Raw genomic sequence first — 9,986 nt, 5'->3', positions numbered from 1 at the left:
CTCTCTCTCTCTCTCTCTCTCCCAAGACAGACTTCATTTTAGTTGTTACGTAATCATCTCTATATACAGTATTCAAACACATCATGACAAATATTTTTGGTAATAAAGTTAAAATATGTTATAGTAGGTTTGACTTCTAGTGTTTGATTTGGGTTTTTTCTAATTCTAAGATGGCAACCCCCTTTCCCAAAAGGAGTATTTCTGGTGTGGGAGGAGTGGGCACAAAGGGTAGGGGCTTCTGTTGGCAAAGGTCAAGGGTTAGAGCAGGGGTGGGCAAAATACGGCTGGATCCAACCCACCAGGCCATTCTGTCTGGCCCACGGGCCCTTAAAAAATTTAGAAAATTTATATTTCTGTCCCTGGCTCCTGTCAAAGATCAAAGCACTGCTCCAAGCGGCACTGTGAGCATGGCGACAAGCGGCAGGTGACAGCAGCTGAGCCTGCCTCCTACAGCGTGGCCATCACAACCATGCTGGTGGCCCCAAGGTGAGCTGCAGGGGCTGCTCCACCTCGCTGCTGTGGCGACAGGTGGCTACCCCCGCTGCTTCCGCTTCTGCTGCTGCCCCTGCCACAAGCCCAAGCACCGCTTGGTGTATGGCTGCTTGTGCTCAGTGCTGAGGTGCCTGTGGTGGCTAGGAACAGCAGCCATGGTGGCTGCAGGAGTGGTGGGTATGGGGCTGGTGGTGGCAGCAGCTGCATGGGGAGTCAGAGCGTCACCCCACCCCAAGTGGGAACACCACAGCGGCAGCAGCCGCTTCCACAAGTGGTGCTGCAAACATAGCGATAGGGAGGCAGCAGCAGCTGAGCCCACCTCGTCCACCCCTCTACGCTGAGGGGCACCACAAGGGCCACTCCGCCTCATGTGGCAGTAAAGAGCAGGTGACCAAGGCACACTGCAACTGGCCCAAACTGCGAAGCCATCAGCCAGGTCCCCTCTCTCCCTGCTGGCAGCCCAGGTCGGCTCTGTGGACCCATGCTAGCCCACACCTTGTGCTCCTGCCAGCCCACTTTTGGTCCTGCTGGCACTAGCCCTGGGACACTGGTGCAAGCCCTATATCCACTCTCTTCTATTGCCCCTGCTGTCTGCCACCACTTTCCCCAGTTTCCTGCCCGCCCACTGGCCGCTGTGCACTACATGTCTCCCATTCCTACACACACATTCACACATCCCCACAAACTCCACACCCACCCACCCATACCCCCCTGACACCCATGCACACCCCACACAATATACGAATAAGACTGCATTTTGCAGCTAGTATGCAATCACTTCTACATATACAGCACAAATGCAAACAAGACTATTTTTTTAATATTTTAAATTAAAATATACTTTCAGGGGCAAGGGGAGGGACTTCCAGTGGCAAAGGTCAGAGGTTGGGACAGGGCTTCTGGTCCCAAGTTGGCAATCAGGGGGCAAGGCATCTGTCAAGGGGCGGGGCTACCCATGCAGCCTTTGACAGCTTGCCAAAACTCATTAAACAGCTTTCTGTCCATAATAATTGCCCACCCCTGGGTTAGGGGCAGGACTTCTGGTTGCAAAATGTTGACCAGGGTGCAGGACAACTGTTAAAGAGTGGGGCTACCCATGCAGCCCTCGACAGCTCTTCAAAACTTGTTCAGTGGCTCTCTAGCCAAAATAGTTGCCCACCCCTGCTGTACAAGGAAAAATGTTTTGGTTTTGTGCTTATAGTAGCTGCTCTGTGAGGAACTTTCTTGGAGAAAGCTAGAGATGTAGTTAGCTCTGTTGGTCTGAATTCAGGCAGAAGGCAGGGGAGGGTGGCACCTGAGGCCGTGTCCAGATGAGTGCAGCCGTGTGGTATGTAGCACCACAGACATGTCTGCTGCACCACATACTACACATCCAGCTGTTCTTCATGCTGCAGGGTAGCAGCACGGGGGGCTTGTTTATTTTTTTGACCACGGGAGATCCCAGGGTCAAAAAAACTAGCACAAAGAAAAGCAGAGCAGTGCACATGGGGGCAGCACACACTGCTCAAAACCAAAGGCTGGCTGACTGGGACCACACTCCAGCTACCACCCAGCTTCTGAGTGGCAGGATCGTTGTTGCTGCAGCCCCAGAGGGCTCCCAGGACCCCAGGTAAGGCTGCTGGGGCCCGCCTAGTGCTGGTCCTAGCCTCCCCTACTACACCCAGGCTGATCTGCCGTAAGCCAAAGGGCACATTGTGCAGGCATTACCTGGGGACAATTAGCAGCAGCACATGGTGTGCTGCTGCTTCTTGTCCCCAGGGAAACAAACATCCATGTTCATGTGGATGCAGCCTTAGACACTAATTGGTTCAAAGAGGCATGTCCTATCATAAGTGACAGCATATTTTATCAGATGCTGTGAATGGATTTCCAGAAAGCTGGGGGTCTAAATAGAAGAGAATTTACATGCAAAGAATAGTGGGAGGGGGCACTGCTAAGAAGGTGGGTTGAATAGGTCACTAAGAATAAACAAGGTAATTAATCCACTGAAAGACATAGAGGTTAAAAAGCTTGTGCAGGTCATAGAAAAAGAATCCATAATCTCTGCTGAGGTCCTAATTAACATAGTCCAGTTTGTGGATGATTCTTTATTCTGCAATTTCATGTTTAAGTTGGTTTTTTAAGTTTTGTTGTTTAACAGCTGCTACTCTGAGATCAGTTATGGAACATCCAGACAGGTTAAAGTGTTCTACCAAAGACTTGCATGTATTTTCGGAATTGATGTCAGATCAATGTCCATTCATTCTTCCATGTAGGGATTACCCATGTCTGTCCAGTGTAGACAGCAGAGGGATGCTGTTAGCAGATTAATCAAGTCTTCATCAATACTCTGTAATTGCAGCTTGTTGGAGCATCTGTGCATGTCTACAGGCACCCCATGTGTTATACTTAGTGCCCCCTCCTTCTATCCCTTGTGTTTAAATTCACTTGTTTAGAACTGCTGCTTTCTGCAAGTCCTTTTCTAGAATCTGATGAAATAGGCTGTTGCCTCTGAAAATGAAAGCCACCAATGCCTTGCCTTCTGGAGAAAGATCATTTTGAGGAAAAAAAAAAAAGAGTTCCAAAATTAATCTGAGGTATTTGTACCTCTTAGGGGAGTCAATTGTTAACTGGGATCCTTTTGAAAGAATAAAAATTCTGTTTCATACAATCGCAATTTCCCCTCTTCTACCTCCCGTTGCACTCCCATTGCAGACATGTTGTTGTGGTTGAAGAGGAGAAATGTTCTCTCAGCAGGCTTAAAATATGAAGACTTAGATGTTGGACTTAATTTTTTTTATTCACTTAGACCCATGTTCAGAATTAAGTAGTGGAGTGATGAATTCCTGCACCTCTGTATTACTGGGCAGATGCGCTGCTGTGCCTCGTACTAGTTGGATCTCTTTAAAAATACGTACCTTTGTTCCTAAGCAGGAAACTTTCTCAGAGTTTCACCTCAGTCTTTTTGGGTTCAACTTTAACCAGTCATCTGTGTTGGTTAGTCTCACCATTACTGCTTGTGCTGTATTTCAGAGTGCTCTCATCTCTTTCAGTTATGTTCTCCTTAGAGGGCAGGTCTACCATGGTCCAACCATTGCTGGCAACCTTCTCCTACCCCTCAATTTCCTAAGCAAGTTAACCTAACCTCTATTGCATTTGGCACTTAAGTCTTCTTTCTATAGGACCCTCTGGTAGTGGCTGATTTTAGTGATTCAACTTCAACAATTCAGCTAGCAACAACTTCAAAGCGTTATTTGAACGAATGAATAAATGCACCAAAATTGCATAGAAAACAGTTAATAGGGGACAATAAGGCATATTTCCCCTTGTACATTTGTAAGCTCCTCTTCGACCTACCCAACCCAGCCTTTAACTTGGAGAATCTGCCTGTCTTGTTTAGTATCCTCTTTTTATTCCTATGAGTCTCAGCCAGCGTGGAGTCTGCTGACAACCCTGTTTTCATTTTTTTTCCTTCAGAGCCAACATCTTTAAGGCTTTATTATTCCCCTTTGATTCTGGGACTTTGGCCTGGGGTGACTGCACATTGCCAGACTGTCTGGTGCCATGCAGGAAGTATTTCACCAGTTAATGTTTTTCCCCATTGTTTCTTTAAGAGTCACTGGTATAGATTATAAATAGTACCTTGTCTTTGCCACTGTTTATTTTCTCCATTTATAACTCATCTTGCTCTAGCTTTTGGCACTCAGGCAGATGAACATCAAAACAGGTAAACTGAGAGGCATATGCTACTTGTAAGGTGGGGTGGGGGGGAAATACCTCATTCTCTACAGTTGGTCATTGAGAAAGCTAAAAGAAGCCTGCTTGTATTTGAGATGAAGGTGGTATAGATCTAGGTATTATCTGTTTGACTGTTGTTAGTTTCCCCAGGTGAGAGCTGTGAAGGTTGCGGAATAGATTTGATTTAATAAACTGATATAAAGATATATTTTTTAAAATTGCTCTTTTACTTGCAAACAGTTTTTGTTTAGTAAGTTAAATATATGCAACAATAGTTGCAAGCCAAAAGGAGAAAAGTTAAAGGAAGATCCTGATAGGAAAGAATCTTGAAAGATTATACAGATATCCACAGTTATTTGGTAAATCTGTAGAGGTGTTATCCAGACAGTTCAATTTGTCCTGCTTTTTGGCAGTGAAGGCCAGTTTTCAAAAAATAGCTTTAGGTTTTGCACCCCACCATCTGTGGTTGCAATCAGTTGCAGGTAAAACTGGTGAAATTTGAAAGTGTATGTATTTTTAATGTTATTCCTTATGAGGGCCTTTAACCATTTTGGCACTGGCTTTGGTTGTTTTTTCACAAAACCTGAAGGACGTTTGACCCAATGATTTACCTTGTTCTCTGTGTTGCTTTTCCCACCAACATATTCCAGTAGTTTACGCTATGACAAGGCTGTCCACCTGCTGGCCTGCAGGCTAGTTGCAGCCCACAAGGGGTTAAACTAAGGCTCCCAGGCTGCCACCTGGCTGCCACTCCCCTCATTGCTCTGACTGCAGCAGCAACTCTGGGCTCCAGACTACTCCTCCCTCTGGCTTCCCTTTTCCCCTACTCCCACCCCAGTCCCTATCCTAAGCATGGGGTAGTCAGTGCAGCACAGCCCAAACTTCAGTGTAAGGGAGCCTGCAGCCATGACCACCTAGGTGGCACAGTACAGTGAGAAGCGTGACTTGAGATGTCAGGAGCAGCAGCGGGAGATGTGCACTGCAGCAGGGAGCAATGGGGAACAGCAGCAGGGGAACATGAAGCCAGGGCATATCCAGGAGCACGGCATAATGTGGAGATGCAGGGAGCAGCCACAGCAGGGTGGGAAAGGGAAATGCAGTGCAACAGAGGAGCCCTGCACTCTCTACAGTGGTAGGGGGTACCTGGGAGTGGAGTACAGCAGCAGGGAGTCGTGGGGTGCAGCAGGGGGTTATGCGGTTCCTAGGTTCCTATAGCACCCACTGGTGTGACCCCTACTAGTGGGGCCTGAAGAGCATGCACTTCTGGTGACTTGGAAGTTGGGCAGCCCTGTGCCAGAATGGAATGTATCATACCTGAAGGCTAATGCTTTCTCAAAAAATCCATAAGCAGGGTACTTCTGATGACCAAGATCTGTGACATGGTGAGCAGCTTTAAATCTGGTGGCTAATCAGCCTTGGTCAGGATTTTTTTATATATGCTCTTAGACTCATCATTTTGAGTTGTAAAATAGTAGGACTTTAACAAAAGATTATACTGAAAGGTACTGAAGATACAGTACCAATTTTTTCTTTAGTCTCTAGTTTTCTAGTACACATTCGGTATATAATATTTCTAGCTCTCCTTGTTTTCTCGTTCCCATTGTCTAATCAGATTGTTCAAGTTTTGGGGTCCTTGTTGCAGAAAAAGTAATTATTATAGTATGATTTATGTGGGGTCAAAGTCTACATGGGACACTAACATCACAGTAACTTAATTCTACTGCACATTAGCACAACTGGCAAAAAGCATTGTAATGCACAGTAGAATTACTGTACTGCATATGACTGTCACATAAAAACTGTTAGTCTGTGCTATTGCACAGTAGGACTGATTTACAGTGCATTAAGCTTAGTACCTGTAATTACAGGTACTAAACTTAATGCGCTGTAATTATGGCACATTGAACATATAGACATGCCCAATGTGTAGTTCCACCGAGGATAGAGTTTAGGTCCTGGTCTGTGCTGCTGCCGAGACCACCAATCCAAGGAATAACCTAAGCTATTAACATTTGAAGTGGTTTTAAAGCAAGATAAAGGACTGTGAATTGTGAGGAACTAGAGGGGATACTGGACAGTTCCACTTATGTTACAACTGAATCTGAGATAGTCACTAACTTGCGATAAAGTGTTGGAAGGAATTCAGTACCTAAAGAATAGAAAGACACTGGGATTTGACAATGTTCTGCCTGAACCCATTAAAGAATGTGGACCATAGCCAGCCAGGAGGATCTGCAAGCTAATTCTGTTGATCTGGGAGAGAGAAAAGATGTCCGATGAATGAGGCAGTTATATACTCAGTTTATAAGAAAGCTGACAAAGCAGAGTGTAAAAACCACAGAGGGATAGCTCTGCTGTCAGCTACATATAAAATATTGTCATGCATCTTACTGCAAAGACTTCGTCTACATATGAGAGAGAGTATTATCAATGTGAATTTTGCAGGGGTAGATCCACAGTAGGCTAGATCTTTGCTAGTCTTATGGAAAAATATTGGAAATAGACTTTCATAATCTGTTTATACAGTTTAAACAGGGTTATGACTGTGTACAGATAGAGCCTTTGGAACACAATAGTAGAATTTGGATTCCCTAAGAAGCTCATAAAAATGATTAGGGTGTGTCTGATGGACACAAAAGGGAAAATTAAAGTGGATGAAAACCTCCTACTGCTTCCACAATTGCAACTCTCCTGAGACGAGGTGATGCACTTTAACCACTGTTGTTCAACCTGGTGTTGGAACAAGATGTCAAATGGTGACTGAAATTAAAGGAGTCCTACTTGGGATAACACAGTATTTTTAGGTATGCAGATGACTTGGACATCATATGCAACAACACTAAATGAAGAATGTATAAAAGTTTAAAATGCACAGCCAAGTGAGTAGACTTATAGTGGACATTGAGAATACCAAATGTATGGCAGTCATGTGAAAGAATACAACCAGAAGAGCAAAACAAGAACTTTGTCTGGAGAAACAATAGCTTCTAGTGGGTCCAGGAATTCAAGTTTCTTGGATTATTGTTGACTGAGACAATGAGAAGTGCAGGGAAATTTTTGGAAGGAGCCAGAGTGGGAGTAAAACAGCTGCAGTCCTTAATAGACCTCTCCAGTCAGATGCTGTCCAGAAGAATGAAATTGCATCTATACAACATGATTAGACTTATAGTGCTGTATGGGAGTGAGACTTCATACATGACACTAAAAGACCAATGAAAACTGATTTGTTTCGACAATAATATTTTCAGGAAGGTAGTTGGATCAGTAAAAGACTAGCAAGGGGAAAATGGAGGCAAAGAAGGAACAAAGAATTATGAAATATCACAGGTAAGTGTGGTGTATGCACAGTGGTTAGCATGGATTGGCCATGCAGTGAGAGTGGAGGAATCAAGAGACATCAAAATTACTGATAAGGATCAACGAATAAGGTGACAACTTCAAGGTAGGCCTCTCCAATAGTTGATGGACAACATAAGAGACCTGAAGGTACTTAACGTAAGACAGGATTGGGAGGAGATGGTCATGATAGATGATAATGGAGGCACATCATTAAGGAGGTCAAAAAGCTACAAGTGCTGGTCAGCCATCTGAAGTAAGAAAGAAGTATAAACACTTGAATTAATAATCTCCTTTCTTTTACTTATGTAATTCGCATAGTATACATTTGTATAATATAGCTTAAAGTTTGTAAAAATTCTCTGCAAGGCAATAGGGTCATTGTTGAAGTAGTTGTCATGCATGAAAAAAGTAGCATGGTGTTAGGGAGCTAGAGTGGGAGATACTTAAGTTTTAAAAATACCTCAAATCATATCTGAATTTATGAATGGGAATTGGTAGGAAATTTTCACTAATTGTTCTGTTAATATTTCTCTTCCACCCAGCTGTAACTGTTACTGCTCGCAGTGCCCTGCTCTTCTTGCTGGCACACTATGTTGTCAGTACTGCTGTCAAAACCTCAAGGTGGATTCTGGATGGCCCTGTACACCTGTCATGGAATAAATTAATAGAAGATACTCTTCTATGTCAGACCTGATTAACCCGGCCATTCAACACTTCTATTTCTCTCATGCTGTCTTGACTGGTAGAAGCAAGATGTTCTGAGGGAGATGCCATAAATTGAATTGTTAATTTGATAGTCCTTAAAAATATATGTAATAAAAGCTCATGTTACAACACAAACAGAATAGAATTTTGAATGAGAGCTGAAAACTTCTCAGACATCTATTTTGTCCCTTTCCTTAAGAATGAAAGCAAGGAAATTATTTCTACAGTTAAAAAAAAATCCATTGTAAAATTAAGAAAACATACGTAGACTGGGATGCCATTCTGTGATAAATATTTAACATCAGAAACAAAATTAGGTAGAACAGAATAATATAGTAGTAGCAGTGCTGGAGGAGGTGGTAATAGCAATAAAATAATACTAATATTGAAAGTCTGACTGTGCTCAGTACTTTAAAAAACATAAAAAGTTCTCTCTACTACAAGTTTTAAAACAAAGATTGACACAAATATTAATGATATACAATACAAGGAATTCTATTAAATTCCTGTTTGTTTATTTCAATGTGTGTATTCTAAATAGGGTCTCTAGTGACATTTTTTTAAAGGGAGACTGGCCTGCAGTACATATTTAATGGGCAAACATCTGAATGCCCCCAAGACAACTAACTTAACTGCTTCTTTCTAAAAAACTGCATCTGAGTAGTAAGCTTAGCACCAAGAAGTACCATTTAAAAAACATCTATTCTTCTACAACTTCCCTTTTAATTATTCATGGCTTGATGAGCAACAGCAATAATTGTGCATCACTAAGCTGGTCATGCTCCAAGAGTATCTATTTCAGAAAATTCCCTGTTAGGAGAGTGCAAGCGGTAAGGCAGCTGTTATGGAAGGGACTTCAGAAATACATCTATGCCTGCTGTAACTTAACTGGGCAATGCAAGGAGCCAGCTCTAGTTTAATAGTTAAGAGCCAGTGGTCTAGTTTAATAGTTAAGACACAGAGAAGGCAGGGGCTAGAGGAGTTCAGGAGTCAGACTGATCGAGAGGTAATTCCAGAGGCAGTGTCCAAACCATAGTGTTGAGGTCTGGAAATCAGAAGCTGAATTACTAAATTCATAGAATCATAGAAAATTAGGGTTGAAAGAGGCCTCAGGAGATGATCTAGTCCAACCTGTTGTTCAAAGCAGGACCATCCCAGCCAAGGCTTGTCTAGCTGGGTCTTAAAAACCTCCAAGGATGGAGATTCCACAACCTCTCTGGGTAGCCTGTTCCCGTGCCTTACTACCTTCCTTGTGAGAGAGTTTTTCCTAATATCTAATCTAAACTTGCCTTGCTGCAACTTGAGGCCATTGCTTCTTGTGCTGTCATCTGTCACCACTAAAAATAGTCTAGTTCCATGCTCTTTGGAACAACCCTTCAGGTAGTTGAAGGCTGCTATTAAATTCCCTGTCTTTTCTTCTGCAGACTAAGTAAGTCCAGTTCCATCAGTCTCTCATAAATCATGTGACAGCCCATTCGAGGGATAATCCACAGATCAAAGCCAAAGAACAGAGCCAAGCAGAATCAAAAAACTAGGAAACTGATTATTGGGGAAATCCAAACCCAGAGTCCAAGAACAGAGCTGGAACCAGGAGCAGAGAGGGATACCTTTTAAAAAAATGTGGCGCTCAATGAATAAATAGAATAACTTTTTACAGTAATTTGGGAAAAAGGGTCTTGTTTCTTTCTTGTACCAGTCTAACATTAGCGTGACTCCACTGACTCTTGGTTTGC

At 43.2% G+C, this 9,986-nt stretch overlaps 1 long non-coding RNA gene across 1 annotated transcript in view; it reads right to left on the bottom strand.

Annotated features, from left to right (window-relative positions):
* Positions 1-2,151, bottom strand: part of LOC109299252 — a 14,697-nt gene extending 12,546 nt beyond the window's left edge. Inside the window, exon 1 of the long non-coding RNA XR_002097803.1 lies at positions 2,039-2,151. This is a non-coding gene — a long non-coding RNA (uncharacterized LOC109299252). The remainder of the gene's footprint in view (positions 1-2,038) is intronic.
* Positions 2,152-9,986: the final 7,835 nt, after the last annotated feature.

The sequence above is a fragment of the Gavialis gangeticus genome, unplaced genomic scaffold (genome assembly GCF_001723915.1).
Source record: "Gavialis gangeticus isolate Ggan-Ray unplaced genomic scaffold, GavGan_comp1, whole genome shotgun sequence".
Lineage (NCBI taxonomy): Eukaryota > Metazoa > Chordata > Crocodylia > Gavialidae > Gavialis > Gavialis gangeticus.
Note: the sequence above shows the minus strand (reverse complement) of the source record. Positions and strands in the feature narration are given on the sequence as shown.